Below are 25,239 nucleotides of genomic sequence, written 5' to 3' on the forward strand. Positions count from 1 at the left end.
AGCATCTGTGGATTGTGCTTGTAATATTCATTGACATATTGATTTCATGCCCCTCCATGGTGGGAGTTTAGGGTCTTCTTCTCTCCCCCAGTTTTTCCTTCTCTTGTGCTCTTTTCTTTTGTAGATTCTGCTGTCTGTTTAGCTTTCCTTTTAGGTTTAGAAATTACTGCTATGGGAAACAATAAGCATATGAAGGGCAGACAGAACTTTGAGGATAGTCAGACTTGTTATCCCCTTTCCAGACTCCTTGCATACATATACTTCCAGAATGTTATATCTGATCCCACCAACCTGGAACCTGAAGAAGTCAGGACAGAGCAGAGAAGACCTTATAGATAAAACCCGTGTTAGATACAGGTGGGCCAGGAACAGTGTACGAGCAGGGAGTAAGAGTAGGCTCCAGTTCCACAAGATCATGCCACTGATGTGCTTGCAGAAACTAAGCAAAGATACACTCCTGATGCAGCAGTCTAACAGCAAGCAAGGTAGGCAGTCAGGGCTGAAGTAGTGAAAATGAATGTTTTCTCTGGGATGCATTCAGTGCTGGACTTCCAGCTCTGCTGCTTGCTGCAGGCATTGTCAACAAGAAGGAATCAGCAGGACAGCAGCAGGGATGGCAACTCCTCTAAGCAATCCAATTGATTTTTGTGTGTGTATGTGTATGTGTGTGTGTGTGTGTGAGAGAGAGAGAGAGAGAGAAAGAGAGAGAGAGAGAGAAAGAGAGAGAGAGAGAATAGTTTGCTAGTAATTGTATTTGTTACTTTTACACGCAATTTTATTTCTGGGCAGACACTGGCAGAAATAACACAGCATCAGCTGGAATGGTGGAATATTTAATTAAAATGATTCTGAAATGAACTGCAAGAACAGACAGCATCACATTATTGAAAAATATATATTATATTGAAAAATGTGTAATGTCTATTTATATTTACTTCTTAATGCTGTGAATGAGTTTGAAACAAAATAGTATTTTCTGTCTTTCCTAGACCATTTCTCATAGCATTGTAAAACTTTTCAGATCTGACACAGCTCTAGGTGTTGCTATTGAAAAATCAATGTCTATTTTAATCAGAACATGTCACAAATCTAGGATATAATTTCCAAGGAAGCACACTGATAACTAAAGAACAAATAGGCTGATTCTAATTTAACTAATTTAAAAGAAAATAATAATGTAAAGCCATTCTATCTCTGTGGCTTTGGCAGATGTGACTGAGAACATGTCAAGAAAATACCACTGCAAATGGAGTAGAGTATTTTCTCTCCCACGAGAAACAATACAGGTACCAACCTGAGAAGTCGCATTGTGCCAGCAGTGGTGGAAGCCAAATTTCCTGCCTTTGGTTTCATGAGAAGAGCTATGGCTGTACTTCCAAGTAGAGGTGTCAGGAAGGCTTTTGTGCCCTCCCTCTGACTTCTGCAGCCCAGAGATGAAGTGTGATTTTTTCCTTTGCCCTTTAGCCTAATTTAATATCACAGCTTAAAAAGTGACATGAGTTTCTATCTGATTCTATCTGATGTTGTGAAGCAGAAATATGAAGAAGGACCTCACTGTATATGTTTAGAGTGAACTGACAAGACAGTTATATATAATGCCACAGTGAAGTCTCCCCAGGTCATTCTCTTCTCCAAGCTAAACATTCCCATTTCCCACAGCATGTCTACATAAGGGAGATGTTCAAGCCCTTTGATCATCTTCATGGCCATCTTCTGAACCACTCCAACTGTTCCATGTCCTTATGCTGAGGGCCCCAGTCCTGGATGCAGCGCTACAGATGGGGCCTTACAAGGGCAGAATAGAGGAGGACATCAGGTGTTCTCAGACTTACTTTTCTCTTACAGTGGGAAAATTTTACTTCCTCAACTCCTTCCTAGAGGTTTGGGAACATGGGTTTGAGAAACTTGGGAAGCCTGACTCCTAATAAAGACTGAGCTGAAGAATTTGTTAAGTACCTCATTCTTCTCCATGTCTGTTGTTGCCAGTTCTCTCTGGCAACACTCTCACTCTTAGGAGTAACACACTCCTTTGCCTTTCTCTTCTGAGCAATGTAGCTGTAGAATTCCTTCTTTTTCCTTTTCACATCTCTTGCCAAATTCAGTTCCTTCTGTGCCTTTACATTCTCAATTCCATCTCTCTATCACTTCAGGGATAACCAGAAGTTAAAGCATATTACTGAGAACATTATCCAAAAGCCTCTTGAACCTCTAAGGCATGGGGGATCAATGACCTCTCCAGAAAGCCTGTTCCAATGTTAGACAATCCTCACTGTAAAGAAATATTTCCCAGTGCTCAATATGAACTTCCCCTAGCAGCATTATGCTGTTCTTATCCTGCCATAATTTCACAGAAGAAGAAGCTGGCAGCTTCCCCTTCTCATGGAGCTGCAGAGTAGTGAGATCATCTCTCAGTCTCTTCTTCTCTGTACTGGGATACTCTCCTTATAGGACATGCTTTTCAGCCCTATCATCATTTTTGTTGTCCTCTTCTGGAAACTTGAAGAACCTTAACATTAATGTTTATTGTTACTTTTAGGAAGTTCTCCCAAGCTGTTTGAAACCGACCCTTACTGCTGTCAGCTAAGCCCTTGCCCTTTTAACCCTCACTTGCCAACAGCATACCATCTTCCTTCTTTAAGAAACAGCCAGTAGCTATCTTAGAGTTGCTGACTTTGTATTTTGAGTTTGTTTATACAAAAAACAACATGTAGCTTTCAGTGCTTTTATGTAAGTTAGAAAGAATGTTGTCTTCAGGAAAGAGAAAATATTCTCCACAGGTTCTTCCAGAAAAAAATTCTCCACAGAGTCCTTCTCTTCCAGAAAAACCCTTTTTAAAATGGGTTCTGTAGGGCATCCCTTCTTACAACCAACAAGCTATCTAATCGTGAGAGGATTCAGCAAGAGAGCATTGTTCAGAAAGAGGAAACTGTGGGTTTGATTCTTCTCATGAAGCAGAAATAGCTCAAATTTGGTCTCATATGCCTTGGTTGAATGTCTTAAAAACATAATGCTGGGATGGGACACAACCCTACTTAGAACACTTGACCAGGAGTGCACAAATTTCATTTGAATTAGGTATGTTTGAACAAAACAGTGGGGGAGAGAAAGCATGAATGACAAATGAAAAGAGAGAATGCCCTTCAGTGTGTTTCTTCTTTACTCTTTTGCTCTCTGTGGTCAAATCTCACCCTGCCATGTCTGGCTGTATCATAGTCGTGGAGAGTATTATGTCAGCTATTGCAGAGGATCCAAAGGTAGTTGCCAAGAGCTGACAACGAATCTTACTACCACTACCCTTTTTGAAATCTCCTTTTTAAAGTTGTTATTGAGGCTCTAATTGTTCTTATTCAACAACAACAAGAAAAAAATGGCCTCTTTCATTTTTTCTTGAATTTGCCAAGCAACATGGTATGTATCATAGTGACTTTTCTTGACTTTTTTTTATTGCTACAAATTATATTGCAAGTAATTCTCTGACAGTTCTTTAAACTAAAACAAACGGGGAAATAAAGAAACCTCACACTTCATATCACCACCACCACTACAAAAATAAATAAATAAATAAATAAATCTCCAGCCCCTAAAACATTATAAATTTGTTGTAGGAAGACATATAATACAATACAATATAATGCAATATAATACAACATAACGTAATATAATACAAATATAATATAATATAATATAATATAATATAATATATATATTTATAGACCTTTCTTCAAGAATCACTAGTATAGAAAAAAACAGACATTTAGTTCAAATTGCCACTGCTGCTTTTTATGAATATCAAATAAATAATACAAATTAAATAAATAATAATATTTTTGACATAAAGATGGGAAAGTTAGCAATAGACAATAACTCAGTGTTTCTTGCTCACTATTAGAAACAGCAGCCAAGTAAGGAAAAGAAAGGTGAATCTAACCATCATTAATATTATTAAATAGCATTATTTCCTAGAAAAGTGTTTCGTAGTTCTGTAATAATGTGATTCACAAAAGTTTGTGTTGGCAGCAAATCATATGCTTTCTAAATCACAAATATTTCTACTCATGAAAAGGACAGTCAATGGCACTGTGCTAACAGGCATCACAATGCAAAGTCAGATGTGTCAAATTTTTATCGAGAATGATGTGCATTTCTTTTAGGCGTTGACTTGTCCTTAGTACCTACTCTGATTTTAAATTAGATATATTGCGTGGTAAAATACACCTGTTTGAGAAATGGGTTCCAATGTTATTAAGGCTGAAGAGCTGTACTGTAAATGTGAAAGGACACCCTCAATAAGTTTGCAGATGACATGAAACTGGGAGGCAGATGAAGCCTGAGGGTACAAAGATCACAACAACACCATGCAGTACTACAGGGTTGGGGCAGAATAGCTGGATAGCTGCATGGTGGAAAATTGGTGGTGCTAGTCAACAGCCAGCTGAACGTGAGCCAGCAGTGCACCCAGGTAGCCAAGAAGGCCAATGGCATCCCAGCTTGTATCAGAAATAGTGCAGACAGCAGCACTAGGGATGCGCTCATCACTCTGTATTTGCTGCTGATGAGGCTGGACCTTGAGCACTGTGCTCAGTTTTGGGTCCTTGACTAGGAGAAAAACAGTGAGATATTGAAGCACGTCCAAAGAAGGGGAGCAACTACAACTGCAACTCCATAACTAGCTGAAAGTAGGTCGTGGCAAGATGGGAATTAACATCTTTTCCCACATAACTAGTGATAGGATGAGAGACAGTGGCCTCAAATTGCATCAGAGAAGGTTCACACTGCATCCTAGGAAAAATTTCTCAGAAGTAATGGTGAGCTACTGGAACAGGCTGCCCAAGGAGGTGATGGAGTCATCACCTCTGGAGGTGTTCAAGAAATGTGTACATTTGGTGCTAGAGGACATGGTGAGTGGGCATAATGGAGATGGGTTGGAATTGATAATCCTAGTGATCTTTTCCAATCTTAATGATTCTATAAATAGTCAGACCCAGTTAGTACTTTTCTTGACAGTTGCCCTGCAGTCAATAGCAGAAAACAACATTCAGGAGTACACCAATTTTTATCTTTTTTTTTTTTTTTTTTTTTTTAATTATTCTTTTTATTTTTTATTTTTTTTTCTTTTTTCCATGCTTTATACCATAGAAACTGGCTTCAGCTAGAATAGTTCATGCTTTTTCTTCTCTACATGTTGCAGGAGATTTTCTGGATTGTAGATTTATAAAAAAAGTCAAACAAAATCACAAAATGCCACTTCAGTGGTGTAGCATTACACCGGAATGGCATTGAGCAAACTGGGGTCTCCTCTAAAACTTAAGCAGTGTGTATATTTAAATCTGTATATAACAGACCTGTTATCTCAGTATTCTGCCCTTGTTTTCAAATAACTTCTGTGCTCCATTTGCAAATAAAGTGCTTAGAAATGAATTCATTTCCTGAGACTATGAAAATAGAAATATACACTACCTAGAAAACAGAAAGATTCTCCTCTCATATTTAAATGCCTTTATATTGATATATCTTCACTAGTATAAGTAGACCCTCACTGGCTGTGAATGTCTGTTCTTCGTTTCCCTACAAAATGTGTCACAAATATTTCCAGTATTTCATAGATTCCATTTGATTCCTGTATTCTATACATGAATCCTACTGTGCAGGAAAACGACACTAATAAAATTTGTTTTGAAATAGTAGAAGCATTCCTGATTTGTCTTGTTATGTATAATTTTGTCTGTTCTTACACAGATTCCTTGGAAACTTCTACACGTTTTTACTCTTGGCCTTTCTGTAAGCAAAAAAAGCCATCTGTTTGAAGAGCCCTTGAGTTCAAAAATGAGTACTTGGTATGTATACCACTACAGTGCTGCACTGAAGTTGGTATCTCTGGTCACACAAAACTTGCATGTCAGTTCTTGCTTGGCCAAAAGGCAGTATATATACCTTCAAGGAATTAAGCTGAAAATCAAGTGAAGATAGTTTATTCAGATACAAGGATCCATGTAATATTTCAAAAACCAATTACATAGACAATACAGATCATTTTGTCACTTATTGGTTTTCTTTTTACTTATGAACAAAAAGCATTAATTATTATTCTATGCTTTTTCTATGTAATAATTTTCAAAAGTTGTCACTTTTACTCGGTCTATAACATATATTCAGTCTGGTCTATACAGTTCTGAACTATTTCATTTTATACCATTATTGGTATAAATATGCTCTGCTAGTGAATTGAATATTAATTTCACTATTTTGTGTCCTCACAGTACTTCCTCGTTATCTTTAGAAGATTATTTCTTCAGAAAATTTGTCATGCACTTTTCTAACAGAAAATGAATCAGGAATTATGTAGCATCAAATAATACAGTGGTAAACCTGCTTTCCATCCTGTCTAAAATGATAATTTATGCAGTGTTCTGACTGTATGAATAGGCCTTAGAAGAGAGAGAAAGGAGAGAGGAGGGAAAGAGAGCAGCCAAAGCCTATTCCAAACATCAGACAATAACTGCAGCTGCAGAAAAGCACCTGAATTCTTTCCACAAAGGGAGAACAGTTTTGCCAGAAGCATTGCAATGGCCATTTGGCATTTCAGTTGTTGGTCCTGCAGCATATAATCACAGGGTTTATTTAAATTCTTGAGCAATTGCAAGTCTTCTAAAAACATCATGTTCTGACACCCATCAAGCCGAAGGAATGACAAGTGAAAAATACATACGAATATAAATTGTGTTCTTCCTGAGGGTGCATTTTGTAATAAAAAAATGATTGAGCTTGCATCTGAGTTAGCTTTTTCATTATTCTTTGTTGGATTCCTGGAACTCACTTGGTAGCAATAACATTGTGTAATTATTTTATTAAGCTACTTTGAGTATTTAGCTTAATAATGAATAATTACGTACTCTAGGCAGAGAGAGAATTTTTCTGCTGCTCCAGTACAAGAGTAACTGTTCTTTAGAGAAGTGCATCCCATTTCTCTCAACATGTCAAACAGTTTCAGGGACAGATGTGATGATTTGGAAATCACAGCTGTCTTTTCCTGTTCGTTTGAAAGATATCACTACTGAGAGCAATAACCTCTTCTTCCTTCATGGGGTGACATTCCCAGAAGAAATATATTTTATGCAACAGCTTCATAGAAAGGAGTCATTGAATGGCCAATACATGGAATAAAATACCAGTGTGGTGTTGACATCGCAGCAGTTAAACTCCAGCTTACCTTACCTATCTATCATTGTGTTCTTGTTGAAAGGTCGTCTTCAGGAGCTAAAAAATTATGGTCACCATCCAACACAGCACTGACTCATAGAATTAATGTTAATTCTCCTTTGTCAACAGTACTCTTCCCGTCATACGTGCATTTTCTGTTTGGGAGTCTCAAATAGGTGGCACAGTACAGGCAGAATGCTGAAGAACAGAATAAAAAACATATTTTGATGCTACTGAATCAGTAACATCCATTCTTCTGTAATCTGAAAAATGAGAATTCTCTTTCTTGTGGAAATACCTTCCCTGAAACATATTTTTCTTGGATCCATCTCAGTAGTGGGACAGAGAAAATTTGAAATTCATTCCTTAAGAATATCCTTTATTTCAATACTTTAAAAAGTACTGAATAAAGCAAAGCCGTGCTGCATGTCAGTCTCCAATTTGTAAACATGTGGAAGCAGCTGAATAGCAATGCTGGGAGCAGCCTAAACTCTGTAATGTAGTAATTCTCAGAATGAGTATGTCACATGTACATAGATGCAATAATATGAATATATCTGCCCAGTATTTTATTGGGCCTAGGAGCTATAGATCACAACGTTAAATTTTAATTCCTTACTCAGACTGTTGAAAAGTGTGTCTAAATAAAATAACGACTTAACAATAAATGCTCTGTATTTGGACTTGAACACTCAGTTCAACAACACACAAACTCTCCACCCTGCCTGCAAACTGGATTCAACATTCCAGTCATTTAACTGAATTTACAAGCAAATATACAGCTAAAATAATATCTTCATATTAAACTACAGCTGCAAGCATTATGAGAGTATCGGCATCAAAGCATGCCATAATAATGACTCAAGACTATTCACTGTGATATTCTACTTAAAAGGTAAGCAGAGAGAAGTGCCCAGCTTCAACTACACACTTTAAGATTTGTGTAAGGAGAGGAAGTTTTGAAGGCTCAGAGGATTTGGGGATTAATTAAAGTGTGAATAAAAGAAGACACATCTTATGTCCTGAAGTGCATACAAGGTAGAGTTTGAGAACAGTCACAGCTATCACAGATTAAGACTGAGTCTGGGTTTTGAGCTTGTCTAGGGTTAGAGAAGTGTTATTTCAGTGTATCAGCTAGAAAATCTATACAAACAAGGCTTCAGTTGAGGCAGAAAAGGAATTTAAATCTACTTCCCTGATATATATACATATATATAAAAGAATACTGAAAGGAAAAGGACATTAAATGCAAGAAGACACATATATTCACACAATTATTCCTGAGGAGGAAGTGGGAAATAAAAGCCCACATGAAGATATGCCCTGAAATTAATCTTCAAGCAAAAATCTGTGGTGACTGCTTATCTGACATAGTTTATTCCCCATCTCTAGCTGTTAAGTTTACAAATCTCAGCTGAGCCCATTTGGTATTTATCATTTCTCTAGGGAGAGAAGGGAAAAAACAGTGTACAGACTTCCCAGTCTTTGAAAGCCCAAAATAATAGCTGTTACACTTCACATTGGCTGACCTTTGCAAGTGAGGACATGCCTCCAACTGGCTCAACTATTTTCTCAGTAGAGATGTCACTGTGCTGCACATACTTCATGTTACTGGAGGAAACTTCAGTCATATCTTAATAATCCAGTGAAAGCAGCTTTCATTTTCATGAGAAGATTCCTTCCAAACTGCACCTGGCAAATTAAGATGATAAGTAAGGTTAGATTGCATGACACTGCTAAGCTTAAAATATGGTATTACTTCGTCAATTAAACATATGTGTTATTGCAGTAATGTTTCAAATATGATGCCCTAATGTGCCCTACAAGCACTCAAAAATAATTACTTCAAGAATGAAAACACAAGAAAAACTGTTCTTTGTAGTAAATGTTGTAGAATTTGTGACCAAGATTTTCACTGCATGTGGTGTAGTCATTTTCTGTGAGCTTTGAAACTGTGACAACAAACGTGGCTTAAAAACTAAGATGGACTTCTGTCATGACAACATAGAACCTCTCACTGCTGAAGATCTCATCTCTCCTTGATAGTGTCAGACAATACAGTAAAGGGATCAAGTTCAGTAAGGCTAAGAGAAGAAACTGCACTTGTAAAAATGAAATTAGAATCAAAAGAGAAGTTCTTACTCCAAAAATTTTCCTCTGCCTCAGCTGTTTTAAAGAAAAAGGGAGGCAAGTGAAAAGAGAATTGTACTTCTGTGCATGAGTCAGAAGATCTTAATATTTAATTTTCCAAGAAAACAAAACTCTGAGACTTTCTGGAGCCCAGAAGTTTGTAGATGGATTTCAAAGGGGGGAAGCTTTAGTGTTAGGTTATATTTGAGGTCCCAATCTACACCTATTTAGAAGAGGTCTGGGAGCTTCATCTACATTTGTGTGTGATATACCTGAATTCTAAATGGGAGGAGAATAAATTGAAAACTCATGAAACTGGGAGTTTATGTTGTAAATCTTATGCAGTTACTAATCAGAAGAATAAGACTGGTTTGCAGCTGCCAGACGGTAGCTACATACATTTTCAAGTCCTGACAGCAACTGGTGTAATATTCAAATCAGTTGTTGTCCAAGGCCCTATTCTGCAAGTGAGATTTTATAGACCAGAGCTACGGATCAGTCAGTTCTTTCTGTTCCAACAAAGCATAGCAGAAGTTGAGAGCATGCAGTTTTGTTATTTTGGAGGTACCAGCTGAAAGTTTTGTGGGAAATCTGTGCTTACACTATGACATGCCAATATAATGCATATTGGAAATACAATTTTAATATTGTTCAGGAAATACTGTAAGAGGCCAGAAAACAAACAGCAGCCGTTCCCCATTCAGCCCCGGTCAGCCATTTCATTAACTTTCTGATACTATTATAGATGTTTTGACTTAAGTCAGGGAGAAGGGAATCTGAGCACCCCTCCCACAGGAAAACCTGCAGTGCAGCGTAATGGGAAAGGAAATCTCTGCAAACTCTGTTAGAGGGTTCTTAACAGTCACTCCAAATGGGAAGGGAAGAAGGCAAGGTTTGCTTTTTTGTAAAGGGAACAACAAATTCCAGTGGATATCACTGCAGACTGCAGTCAGAGTAATTCCAGGCAATCAATTGCAGAACAAGCCACTCAGTCAAGGAGATATCTAACAGACTTTTGCACAGACTTTGGGGAAGAAGCCCCAGAAGTAAAACACATAATACTATTATGACTCTGTTGTAATCTTTAAAGGCTAAATGAAATCAAGAATACTACGCCACAAAACAAAACAAATCATAAGAGAGAGATTCTTTCTGATTGTTAGGAAATCAGAATAGTATTGCCAGTTCAAATACTCTAAAGGACATTTTTTTGAAAAAATTCGTATGATACAACTCATTGGACAGTGTTCTGCACAGAGTAAGCTGCTATTTAGCTGCTAATATTGGAGAAGAGCAAACACTATAATAAGAGCAGCTATAGCATTGCAGTTATAAATTTTAGTGAAATAACCGAACATTGTGGATCTGTTATGCACAAAAACAAAATTTGGTTTCTGGATCAAAGACCTGGAAAGGAGTGTGGATTCTGAAGACCTGTTACAGCTTCTGATTCACATGATGCCTGTGCACTGAAGATATTTCACTATTTATTTACTGTTAAGGAGCGGTACACATAATGTTCATAACAATCACAGTTTGGTATGTATCAAGCAGGATGAAATTGAATGTCTTTGAGTGAAATAATGAAATAAAAATAAAACAAAATGAAATGAGTGAATACTTCTGGAATGAGACGAAAGATACTACAGTGTGACAGGCAGCTTGAAAACAAAAAGAAAATCTGAAAAGATGTATTAGAAAGGGCTTACATGAGAAACATGCAAAAACTACACGAAACAAGTGAAATGGAATAAATTCTTCAGAAAGAGAAGTCTATTTGTTGATTCTTGTAGACCTCAAGGCTTTTTCAGATAGGATCATAGTTTTCTTTTTTGTGTCTGTAATGTATAGCTGTGGAATTCCAGCATTAATCAGGGCTCTTTGGAGCTCTAGCAAAACACCAGCAGTTCCAAATAATAACGAAATACTGCATGTGGCAGAACTACTGTTGTTGGATGACTATACTTTAATTGAGAAGACAGTAAATATTTTTCCTAACCTTTTCTTTATTCTTTCTTTCTTAAATAAAATGAATGGTATTACCAACATGAGTATATTAAAATAGCTGGGTTGAAAGTGTTATAGCCAAATTCACATCACAGACATGAAGTTTAGGAGTTGCTTGAATCATTGTGAGAGAAAAAGCTAAATGGAAACTGTATTTATTGTAATTAATGAAATAGCTGGAATTGATGCAGGTATTCTTTAATGCGTGAGAAAGGAGATGGAGACAAAAAGGTGTAATATAAACAAAGTATGTATTTTCAGAAAGGAAAATTGTCTAAAGTATGCAACTGTTTGACAGAAAGGAAATTGTATTAAGTAATGAAACAGGCAACTTTCTGAAAACAAAAAAGGAAAGAGAGGAGCTCTGGAGGAAACAAAATCAGAAAGTAGAGCCTGATAGGCAGCAAATAAAATCAATCTTTGAAAATGATTAAGATGTTCATCTTTCAAAAGAGGACACTGAAATTGAATGAATTGGACGTGGAGTACACTGCTAATCAATTGAAGAAAAAATGAGGATAACTAAAGCGATAAGAGAGATTGATTTGAAAAAAAAGACAATCAAATATGTTTGCAAATAAAGAAAATGATAAAAACTTAAAAGAAGGTTCAATTCTTTATTGCTTTAGCTTATTATTAAAAATAAAAAAAAAAAAGCAAAGCAAGAATGTTTTACAGTACTGTTATACCAAAAACCATTTTCTGTAGGTAAATGTAAAACAAACCAAAACCTACCGATGGTATCTAAAGCAAACTGAGCCGGTATGAAATGCGTTACTCAGAGAACTGTTTTTCAGTACAGTATTTGATTTCTTGGAGCATATACATTAAAATGCAATATTCAGCACCCTCCTATGAAAGAATGTAATTGAGACATGATCTAGCATTTCTGTGACAGATATTAATGCATAAGAGGATGATAAAAACAGTGTTGATATTCTGCATCAGAATAAAGCCAGTCAGTTCAAGAAAAATAGAACTAATAGAATAAGTATAGAGTAATGATTTCTCTGTATGGATATGATAGTATGGATTCATTTATTGGCATAATAATGCTGCTTTACTCTCAGTTACTTTCCTAGCTGTGTTTCTGTTTCATTTGGTTGTAGATTTTATTTATTAATTTATAATTATATGTTGTGCCACAACCAATCAGTGAGCAGACAGTTTTCAGAGAATTTAACTTGGTATTGTCCCCCTCTACTCAGCTCTTGTGAGGCCCAATCTGAAGTACTGCATTCAGGCCTGGGGCTCCCAATATAGGACGTGGAGCTCTTGGAATGTGTCCAGAGGAGGGCCACTAAGATGATCAGAGGGCTGGAGCACCTCTCCTATGAGGAAAGGTTGAGGGAACTGGGCCTGTTTAGCTTGAAGAAGAGAATGCTGCAGGAAGATCTCATTGCAACCTTCCAGCACTTGAAGGGAGCATATAAACAGGAGGGGAATGGCTGTTTACAGGGGGGAATGGTTTTAATGGTTTTAACTGAAAAAGGGGAGATTTAGGTTAGATATTAGGAGGAAGTTCTTCACTCAGAAGGTGGTGATGCACTGGAACAGGTTGCTCAAGGATGTCATGGATGCCCCATCCCCAGAGGCATTCAAGGCCAGGCTGGAAGTGGCTCTGGGCAGCCTGGTCTGGTGGTTGGCGACCCTGCACATAGCAGGGGGTTGAAATTAGATGATCACTGTGGTCCTTTTCAACACAGGTTATTCTATGATTCTATGATATGATTATATTTCTCTTTTCTGAATATCCTAAGAACTGGGCAATACCTATTATTATTAATCCCTTTGTATTGCTGTGAAGTTTCTCAGAAAATACTCCCAACTCTTTTCCTCTGAGTGGGAATCCTTGTTAAAAGCGAGTTTGTGATAAAGGTTGACAAAAAGTAGGAAGGAATGAATGCCGGTTTTATTGCATAGAAGCTGTAGTGTGTGTGGCTTAATGCTGACAGTATGTTGAAGTACTTCAGAATTTCATTTCATTTGGCCCTGCCTCTGGCAGTGGGGTTAGAGATTCATGATCCTTGAGGTCCCTTCCAATCCAGGCCATTCTGTGATTCTGTGATTTTGTGATTCTGAGTAATTCTAGTCCCTTGCTGATTCTCTCCATGAGGCATCAGAAGAGAAGTATGTAGAGTTTGTGAAGTGCTCCTGTGATGTGCCACATGGTAACTATTCTCGCTTGTTTGATGAAACAGTTAGGGAGGACATGCTTCAAAGAGTTTTGCTCCTTTGCTCCCCAGGCATAAATTTTCCAAGTGGAAATGTCAACTGAACCTTGCAAATGAGCTATCATAGACACAGAAATGTATTTATTAGTACAAAGAAAAGTAGATCTTTTTAAAGCAAAGTAATTTTTACATTTGTACAGAGACATATTGCTCTCCGTTATTTCTAAGGCTGAACCTTGTTGACTAGTTTAAAATTGTACAAGGCCCAAATTGGTTTTAGGCTGAAGTTGGTCGTTTTTTTTTTTTTTTTTTAATAACACCATTATTCAGAGGCAATGTTATAGCAGAGGTTGTAAATCTAGCTTTTTAATATTTGGGGCTAATAAAGATGTAGTATTTCAATGTGGTGAGTTATGAAAAAGGACAGAAGACCCCGAATGATGGAATGAATAGTAGATTATAAAGTACTGCATTTAGTAGGTACCAGTGAGGTGGCGCACTGTAGCTGATGATTAACATAGTACAGGAGAGACAGGAACCACTTCAGTCACTAAAAATAAAAAGTAATGAAGTGAAAAAGAAATATGCTGGATATAATTGTGATGGAACAAATACAGAAGATGTTAAAGACCAAGCATAAACAATTGTAGGACAACCAGAAATGAAAAACATTTGAGAAATAATTGTCCAACTAAATAAAACTCATAATGGCACTAGGAATAAAGATTACTTAAAAGAGATGACAGAACTAGGATGCTATTTACTGATAGAAAGAGGTATACATAACTGGACTTATCAAATGACTTAACTTTGGATTTCCAAAAGAATATAGGGACAGACAGTCATTTCCCAAGGGAAGGACATGAATAATAAGAACTTGCCAACAGAGATGATCAAAAAATTAGAGTGTCTGTAGCCTGTGCAAATGTCAGGACAGACAGATCCATTCCAGAACTCCCAAGAAAGCGGCAAGAGAGATAAGAAATGTTTTAGCAGAGACATAATAGGAAAAGCTATTCTGAAAGAGACAGGGATTGAACCACTGGCTTTACTTAATATTTTAGAAGATATCAGTGAAGATTAAGATGATAACCAATCTCTGAAATTAAGTCAGTGGATTGTATAGCTGGAAGGCAGCAGTGACCAAGATAAATAGCACACTGCACGTTCAATTATATCGGCGTTGTAACAGCAAGTTTTTGGTAGGTAGTGGAAAATCTTTCCTTTATCCATTTAGAAGTTGAGATATTGACATTTATTGCAATGAATTCTAATTGCAGCTAATGAATTATTTACAGCTTTATGTTATTTGTTAGGAAAAATGGAAATCTCTCGTTAATGAGGAGCGATCTATCATAATTTCATACACTTTGGAGAATCCCAGCCTTTGCTCTTAGAAGTTCAGTAGTTGCAATCAACATGAAATTAGTAAGGTTCAAGTACCCCGGAACTCAGCTTTGTTTAGTGTTACTGTCTTATACAGTCCTGTTGTTTTCCAATGATTTAATACACAGGGGAAAGACTCTTCATTTTTTAATTAAGTACAAGATGACTGTTGGTTATTCTATAACATTCAGCCAAACAACACACAAGACACTGACATCTCTTTCTAAAATTTAGTGTAGTCTATTTTTGGAGTCAAAAAGTGAAGCTGTAATAGATGTAATCCTCCTTGTCTTGTTTTCTATTATTAGGATCACAGACTGTTATAATAAGATAAATTATTGATATTTTTTTTTAGTTCTAGGGATCAGTGATGCCACAGAAAACACTTAGAATTCATATTGGAGTTGAGGGTTTCTAGAGAAACATCAGTTCTGTAATGATTTGTGAGTTTACTTCAATGTATAAAGGCAATGGGTGTATTGTGAAATCAACATGTTTATCACTATTGCAATGGATCAGCATTAAATATTTGCACAGCTTTCAAAATATCATCAAAATAAAGGAATGTAGTAGGCAACTGATGCCATCTACCTGGACTTCTGCCTGTCCTTTCGTATAGTCCCATACCACACCCTTAAATTGGAGAGATATGAATTTGAATATTGGTCTATTCTATGGATAAGGAAATAATTGGAAGATCAGAGGTTTGTGGTAAAAGGCTCGGTGTCTAGGGAGAGACTGATGATAAACTGTGACTGTGTTGGGACTGATACTCTTTAAAATCTTTATTAACTATATAGAGGATGGGATCAAGTGCATCCTCAGCAACTTTGATGATGACACCAAGCTGAGCGATATGGTTGATACAGCTGAAGGAAGGGATGCCATCCAGTGGCACCTCGATAAATTCGAATGGTGAGCCCATGTAAACCTAATGAGGTTCAATAAAACAAAGTTCTGCACTTGGGTTAATCCCAGGTATGTATGTAGACTGGGAGAGGAACTCCTAGTGATGATAGATTTGAAGGTCCTTGAAGATGAAAAATTCAAAATGAGCAAGCAATGTGCCTTTGCAGCCTGGAAGGCCAATGGTATCCCAGGCTGCATCAGAAGAGGGGTGACCAGCAGGGAGAAGAATGTGACTTTCCCTCTCTTCTCTGCCTCCATGAGGCCTCATCTGGAGCACTGTGTACGGATCTGGACCCTCAATTCAGGAAAAGATTGTCAATTGACAATGTTGTTGACAGTGTTGAGCTTTTGGAGAAGGTTCAAAGGAAAGCCACAAAGATGATCATAGGGCTGGAGCACCTTTCTTATGAAGACAGGCTGAGGGAGCTGCACTTGTTCTGTCTGAAGAACAGAAGGCTGCGAGGAGACCTCGTGATGGCTTTCAAGTATTTAAAGGAAGATTTCAAACAGGAGAGAAATCAACATTTTACACAGGTAGATAGTGACAGGAAAGGAAGAAATATTTTCAAATTAGGGGGAAGATTTTGATTGGATAACATGAGGAAGTTTTTCACTGAGAGGGTGATGGGATTCTCTACAAGGCTGCCCAGAGAGGTTGTGGATGCCCCACCCCTGGAGGTATTCAAGGCCAGTTTGAACAGGGCCCTGAGCAGCCTGGTCTAGTACTTAACCTAGTAGTTGGCATCTCTGCCGGTGGCAGAGATGTTGGAATGTGATGACATCTGAGGTCCCTTCCAACCCACACCATTCTTTGATTCTATGATTCTATAAATAATCCGAAATTTGTACTTATCCAAAACAACACGTGGTACATTATATGAGATTGGCCTGTTCAGAATGCAGTAATAACTTATAATTTGAAATATCATCAAATGGGAAATGGAGTTCTGAGAAGAAATCTGTTCTTCGTTTCCTTAGCTTTAGGAGGTTTGGGAGAGGATAACAGAAATCTCATAGTGAGAGTAACTATGTACTCATTAAAAAATAGAAGTGAATAATAGATATACAAAAAATTCTGAATAACACTAATCCTTGTTTCAAAAATGAAGTCCTTTACAAACTATTGAGAATTGTTTGCTTCTATCTCTACAGGGAATTTCATTAGATTTTATTTTTTGAGACATTCTTCCCATCGTGAAATCTGTGTTTGAGAACAGATTCCCAAGCTGATGATTTGCCTAAGAGAAAAATGTAATTCCAACGGAATTTATTTGTAAGATTCCCATTGGCTCCAAATGGGAATTAGAGCAGGGTGAATATAAGAAAGAAGCCTGTAATCTCTCTAGCAGACTGACTCATCTTTGCTGCTTTTTAAATTATGTTTCCTAACTCTGTCAGAAGAAATACAATTACTAGAATATGGTAATGAAGTAAGAGATGTCTGAGCTGGATGTTATAGAGAAAGACCTGCTTTATTAATTAGGTAATGCTGAGCAATATATAGTAAAACAAAGGAAGAAGTGTATGAAAAAAATTGAATAGTGTCTATACAAAAGAAAAGTATCCTCAGTGCGTGTCTTGCTCTATTGCAAATTACTTCCACAAAGTTAAATATTGTTTTCTATTATTCTAGATGGATACTTTAGTTATGATCAAGCAGCGAAGATAGTTTCACTGATGGGGTGTGGAAAACTATTTCCTTTCTGTACCTTCCCCCTCGGTTACGGTATGTAATTCTGTTCTTTTCCCACAAGTACTGTTATGCTGTTTTCTGGAATAAAAAGTGTTGAGATGTGCCGGCCTTCGGAACAGCGGAGCATACATCTGAACATAAGGAAAATTATATAGCCAACACATTATGTAGTTGAAATTGCCTTGATACAATTATTTGTTGTGCAGCAATATTGTAAAAATCTCGCAAGTGGCAACATAAATTTATGGGAGAACAAATAAAATGGTCATAGATCTCTGGCTGGTACACTTCGATTCAGTACAGAAGCATCCAGCCTCTGCAGTAGGCAGTGTATCAAACTCCAGTTTTTGATTTGCAGATTTTCCCACTTGACCACAAGAGGCAACTCTAACATTAATTAATGTCTTTCCAGCTTCTGTTTTGTACAGTGCTGTTCCTGTGAATGACTGAGGTGGGGTAAGATAATCCACAAAATTGTTGTACTTTTGTATAATGTATTATGTATTCACAGATAGCATTTTATTTTATTTTTTTAATATGTATATATATGTGAGGAGGGATCAGAAGGCTTCCTGACAAAAGGGATGTGTAATTTCTTCACTGTAGTTTCCACAGATTATTATGTACTCATAGATTAAGAAACTGCCAGTTTAGGGACAATTGCAATGTTCATATATTTACACTGGCATAAAGTTTATCTTTGTTTCTACCTCTTAAAGAAGAGTACATTTAAGCCTTAATAGCTGACATGAATAGTAAGATCCTGTGCTGCAATTATGCTATTATCAATTCAGTTTTGATAATGCTGTAAACTAAGGATGTAGTAGGAAGTATGGAAGGAAGAAGATAAAGTGATAGCTAGATGGAACGAGTTTCAAAACAAGGTGGCAGTTCTTCACACACGAGGTAGCTAACCCTTGCAACTCCCTACCAAACACATTGTGATCTGTAAATATCTGTGGAGGTCCCAGAGGAAATGGGAAAATTTAATGGAAGAGAAATTCTCTAAAAATTACTAAATATACAGAATCCATTTGTAGGCTATGAAGAACAATACTTGAAATACTTGAAATCTGGCAGATTGTAGGGCAAGACACTGTATATACTTGCCCTATTCTTTCTCATATTTAGGCATGTGACTGTGATTCTTTCTGGGTACCCAGCACTGGTCCTCACAGTCACTGCTATAATCCAGAATGGCATTCTAGTGTTCTTGTTTTTGGGAATCAAAGTTAAATGTAAAATAAATACAGTAAATAATTTTCATTTACCAGATATTACATCAATAATAAAAATATATACAATATTATTTACTTTAAATACACACAAATACACAATCTGCTCATTTCCTTCTCATTAAGTACTCCATGAAAGAATAGCAACATCATTGTACTCTGCTAGTCTTCCTATCAACCATAGTTTAGTTAACAGGAAAATTTAGACTGAAGGTGTTTAGAAACAGCACTGGATTCTAAATATGGACAAATGAAACCCCTCCACCTCCATCTAAATATTTTCCAAACACAAAACATGTGGTCAGCAATACATCACTTTGGATGCCTTTCTGATAGCATCCCATAACGCTGTTAGCAGTTTGCCTTGATATGTTAAACAGTGCCATGCATTATGGGGTGAGAACTCCTTGATTTATAAGCATTTCAGAGCAGCAGTGTATACATATTCATTTGGCATATACAAGAAGAGATTCTAGGAAAGCTCAATTGTCTTTTGATATATATTTTTTTAATTGTTATTTTATTCTGGCACATTACAAAATGTAATTTTATTATTTAAAACATCAGGGAAAATAAACAGAATGTGGTTCTTAGTACTGAATTCTGGCCCAAACTCCTTTAAATCAATAGAAAGCTTAGTTTGATTTGTATTGGTCTTGGATCAGGCTTTTCTTTCACCATAAAATAAAGAGGTTATATTATTGCAAAACTTTGTATTCAGCTCTGTACATTAGAATTACGTTGATCTCTTTAAAATTGTATTTTATCTTACTGTTTATTTTGCATGTTAAAATGGATTCCCTTTGTTCTCCTTTCAGATGTTCATTTCTAATATTTATTAGGGCTCTGCTGCCTCATGACCCTAATTCCTCTATTTATGATTTATTCTCTTCTTACAAATAGTTATTCTTTTTTTGTCCTTGTAATACCCTGATCAAGTGTAGAAACATTTGTAGAAGACCGAAGTTATTTCACTGTAGTATTTTTGCATGAAGAATTATGCGGCAATAAAGTAAATGATGAGTGGAAGGAGGTCATATCTTTACTCTTTTCCTCTTTAAAGCAGTTTCCAGCGGGTGTGATTAGCAGCCACTTTTAGTTCAGCATCTGCATTTAATCAGAAGTTATTTCCCCATTTCCTAGACTGCTTATTGTAACACTTCACCACTTCATCTCTCTTCCCTGGCAACCAGGCAATAAAAGAAAGGTTTGTAACTTTCTCCTCTTTTTTTTTTTTTTTTTTTTTTTTCTAGCCTTGACAAAACTTAAATATCTGATTTTTGTAAATAAGTAAGTGTTAACATATGGAAAAAGTATGACTGGATAAATGTTTTCAAGGCTCTTCTGAAGGTTTTGCACTTAACATCTACATTAGCAGGAGTCCCTCAGAAACAGAGAATTGAGTTAAAATTTCTACATAATTACACATAATTTCAGCTTACTATTGCTAGAGGTGCAAAGAAGCAGTTTGTTTTCATTTATTTTTTTTCTTCTTTGTTTGTTTTTTGGCACATTAGAGATATTGTTCCCTATATCTGGGCTCATAAGTTTGCATTAAAGAATTTCCCCCACACACCACTTCACCATCTTCCTCCAAAAAGGAACTTTATTAATTATTTCATGTAAACTGTTAATCAAAAGTGATTTATATAATCAAGGTAAAGCATATCCAGAAACAATGATTTAATTGTATAAAGTAGGAAGAAATTTTTTCCTTCCTTTTTCAAGAGAAGAATCCTCTTTTCCTATGCGAAGCTTAGCTGCAAAACCACTGGCACTCATTGTAGATAATTACAATGTGAAAATGATATTTTATTGACAAATGCATATTTTTTAATCAGACAGCAGACATGAAATAAGTAGTATTAAAATCAAATATATTTAAAAATATCTCTTTCATGAAGGTCTGCCACCAAGTTTCTTTAGTACCAGATAAAGAATTCTTTTGATTTTCTTTGAGCTATTCTCCATGTAAGATTCATTAAAAAATTATTTTCTTCCCTTGTCTTTGTTTGCCGTAATGCCAAAATAGATTTCTGTGCTATGTACAATAAATACAAAATATCTTCATGGCAAAGATCAGCTATGACCAAAAGATGCAGATCAGAAATAATCAGCAAAAAATCCCAGCAACTTTTACTTCCTACAGGTGACTCTTGTGAGCCTATGCAGAGTCATACCATACCGCAGATTCATACTGAAGCTAATTGCTTATTCATTCCCAGATCATGGGAATGGAGGAAGATTCCAAGAAACTACTGAAGTACGGAAAGTAAATGAACAAATTTAGAAGTTAAAAGCTCACGATCAGGTGTTATAATTTTAATTGATTGTTGCTGAACTGTACGCGGTCCATGAGAGTGAAGAATTTTAAAATGTTCTCTGCGGAGTCTAAAATCCATCTCAATATTTATAAAAGATAATTCCTCTCATCTTAGAACCTAATTATCAAAACTTAATTTGTTTTGGAAGTTAAGTTCCTTGAAGTTCAGTGAAATGAAGTAAAATATAAACTGAAAAAGAAAAAAGCATCTTTTTCACTGTGGAGTATAGACAGCAAGGCAGTTAATATACTTTAGAATGCGATTATATTGATAAGGATAATGTTACTCAGTTCCTTTTTTTTTTTTCTTTTTTTTTTTTTTCCTTAGGAGTGTGAAGAAAGAAAAGGAAATGCAGTTCACAGTCTGTGAAATATAAATTGTCTTTTTCTTTAATGACGTTGTTACACATTATTCAGATTTTCCCATCAGTGAACTTCCAGGCATAATTCAGCGTTACCATTTACATCATTAAGGAATGTCTGGGGGCAGATCATTAAGACTGAGAGGAGGCAACTATCTTTATATACATGTATGTATGCTTTTCTTGTCTGTTTGCACATCTGTTACTTCATGCAAGTAACTCAAATTAAAGTTACTCTGCTACCTTGTGGCTGTAGCTTGAAATATCATCTCCTTAGTGGCTTAATTTATAAAATTGTCTATTATTTATGTTATTTATTCTACTTGGCACATATGAAGTTGCATCCAGGATACTGTGTTTAGTTTTAGACTTCTTCCCAGCCGAAGAGAGATCTCTGTTTCTCCAAGATTGTGTTGCAGAGATGATGAATTCCTCCTTTGCCCTCGTATTGCTTCTGTCTCACTTTTAAAGCATAGAAGCAGAACATGGAAGAGAAATCTGCTCTGCTGTTGTTTGTGTGCCTGTCCAAATGGCATACATTTGTGATAATGGTCCATGAACAGTGAAGGATGTCGCAAGAGAACTGAAAACAAAGATCTGAGTCCCAGATACTTATTTCATTATTTCACTATTTTGAACTTTAAACCTTGTATAACTTTTTGCTTTTAAAACAGGTAGAATAAGTACCTCTCTCTACAGACAGAAGCACATCTAGCACAGAAGCAAGTACATATCAACTTCATCCACTAAGAAACTGGGGAAAGACTACACAGCCAAATTTGTTTTTTGAAGTGTCTGGAGAAGCTGCCAATGGAGATATAATGATGGAGATAGTGTGTGTCGTTGTCAGCTTACGTTTCAGGAGGAGCAGTCTGATCATGAACACTGTACAGAGTTTTCTCTCCTGCATGGCACTTGCCTTGTTATGTTCTGGGCTCTGCATTCTTAACATTCCACTGGTTTGCTCCTCTTATGCTCACTGGGTTGAGAGCTGCTGTGTAGTGTTCCAGGGTGCTACCCGGTCCTTTTTTCACCCCCTTATGCCTCAGCCATGACCACAGTGCTCCAGCTTGTCCAGATTGTTCAGGTAGGGCCTTATAGCCTCTTACATTCTTAAAAATCTTTGTGGAGACTTGCATGAGAGTATGTAGACTATTTTGGTCTTTCAAACCTGCCAGGATTGTGAAAAAGTTGTGTCATAGACTATGAATAACATTCCTGACAGGAGCTAGAAAAGGATCACTAACTTGCTCTGTGAAATAACTTATGTATAATTTTTTCCCACTGAATGAAATTTCACAGTATCAAAAATCATTTCCTATGTGGGAAATTCTACACTTGGTCTTGAGCAAAGTACTGGACTGCAGGATTTGCAGCAGTTTTGAAGTGCGGGTGGTGATTTTATTGAATTCCTGTTTGGGGAGACCTGAAATACAATTTTTACAAGCATTGTTAGAATTTAATGGATTTGTGACTTCAAGAATGTTAAACATTCCTAAAGTTCCCAATAACAGTTGCATGTGCATATATAGCTATATATATATGTATGTATATATATACGTATTCTATATTATTTCAGCAAGTCAGTATGCAGCTGTTTCACAGTAATTTCAAAAGACTGGCTGCCTGGAGAAGAACACTTTAGTCACGTGTGTCTAACTTTGTTATTTCAATTTTAGTGAAGAGAATTTTCAGCATTGTGGAATAAGCTCCTTAATGACAATTAATTAAAAAAAGTCAAAGATCATATACTAATGAGAAACAAAATCATATAATTTTAGGGGTTGGAAGAGACCTCCGGAAATCATGTAGTTCAACCTTTCTCCTGAAGCAGGTTCACAAAATCACAGAATGGTTTGGATTTGAAGGAACATTTAAGATCACCTAGTTCCAACCCCTGCTGTAAGCAGAAACACTTCTCACTAGACCAGGTTGCTCACAGCCCCATCCAGTCTGGCCTTGAATGTCTCCAGAAAGGAGGCATCCACAGCCTTGCTGGGCAATATGTTCCTGTATCTCAAGACCCTCATAATAATTAATTTCTTCCTGATCATCTAGTCTAAATCTAACCTCTACCACTTGTCCTTGGTAAACTTCATGAGGTTTGTGTGGGCCCACCTCTCAAGTGACAGGTATCTCAGCCTTTCCACACAATGGAGATGCTCCAGACTTGCATGCATGCAGTTGTTCCTCTCCAGGTGTGGGACTTGTCAGAGTGATACCCACTTATGAAAAGGGTCTGAAGGAGAATTCAGAGAGCTAGAGGCCTATCAGGCTGACCTTGGTATTTAGAAAGATTATAGAAGAGATCTTTTTGAATGTAATCACACAAAATGTACGGGACAACTAAGGCATCAGGGTTTAATGAAAGATAGATCCTGCTTGACTGACCCAATCTGCACCTATGTTCATGTAGTGGATAAAAGAAGTCTACTTGGACCTCAGTAAAGCCTTGGACTATGTCTGTGACAGTATTATCCTGGATAAGCTGGCAGCCCATGGCTTTGACCGGTAAATTTCTGGCTGGGTAAAAGATTGGCTGGATGTCTGGATCCAGAGAGTGGTGGTGAGTACAGTTAAATCCAGCTGGTGACCAGTCACGAGTGGTGTTCCCCAGCAGTCAGAATTGGAGAATATCCCATTCAATATGTTTATTGATGATCTAGACAAGAACATTGAGTGTACCTTCAGTAAGTCTGCAGATGACGCCAAGTTGAAGGGAAGTATTGATCTGTCTGAGCATGGGAAGGCCCTACAGAGGGATTTGGACAGGCTGGATTTTTTGAGCAGTGGCCAATTGGATGTACTTTGGCAAGATCAAGAGCTTGATCCTACACTTTCATCACAACATTCCCATATAGAGCTACAGGCATTGGGCAGAATGGCTGGAAAGAGAAACAATGAAAAAGAGTCTGGGGTTGTTAAACAATGAGTGGTTGAACATGAGCCACCAGTGTACCCAGGTGGCCATGAAGACCATTGGCATCTCGGCTTGTATCAGAAGTAGCATAGTCTGCAAAACTAGGGAAGTGATTGTAGCTCTGCGCTCAGCACTGATAAGGGCTGCACTTCTAGTGCAGAGTTTCATTTTGGGCTGCTGAGTAGGAGAAAGATATGAAGGCAATGGAGTGTGTCTAGAGAAAGGCAACAAAGCTGGTAAAGGTTGTGGAGCACAGGTCTTATGAGGAGCAGCTGAGGAAATGGGGTTTGTTTAGTCTGGAAAAGAGGAGGCTCAGAGGAGACATTACTGCTGTCTACAACTACCTGAAAGAAAGTTGTGACAAGGAGAGAGTCAGCCTCTTCTGAGTAACTAGTGATAGGATGAGAGTTTATAACCTTAAAAGTTGTGTTAAGGGAGGTGTAGATTGAATACTAGGGAAATTTCTGCTCAGAAAGAATGATTATGCATTGGAACAGTCTGTGCAGGGAAGTGGTCCTGGAGATTTTCAAGAAAAGGGTGAAGGTAGTGCTTGGGAACATGGCTTAGGAGGCATAGTGGTGGTGTGTTGATGGTTGGGGTTGATGATGTTAGAAGTCTTTTCCAAACTATTCTATCCTTCTGTGATTCTGTCACTCTACACTTGTCCTTGTTGAACCTCATAGCGTTTCTCTCCACCCAGCACTCTAGCCTGTCCAGATCTCACTGAATGGCAGCACAGCCTTCTGTGTTTTGGTATATAAGCCACTAAAATGGGAGACAAAGAAAATCTCATTCAGATTTTCACATGCATCCTGTTTTAAATAACTGAACAAGTGCATTCAGACATGTAACTCTCTTTTGTATAGATCATAATCATCTTATCAAGTTAATTCCTATTCCTCA

This window comes from Centrocercus urophasianus, unplaced genomic scaffold (assembly GCF_019232065.1).
Source record: "Centrocercus urophasianus isolate 14NV4802_14NV808 unplaced genomic scaffold, USGS_Curo_1.0 seq_25, whole genome shotgun sequence".
Lineage (NCBI taxonomy): Eukaryota > Metazoa > Chordata > Aves > Galliformes > Phasianidae > Centrocercus > Centrocercus urophasianus.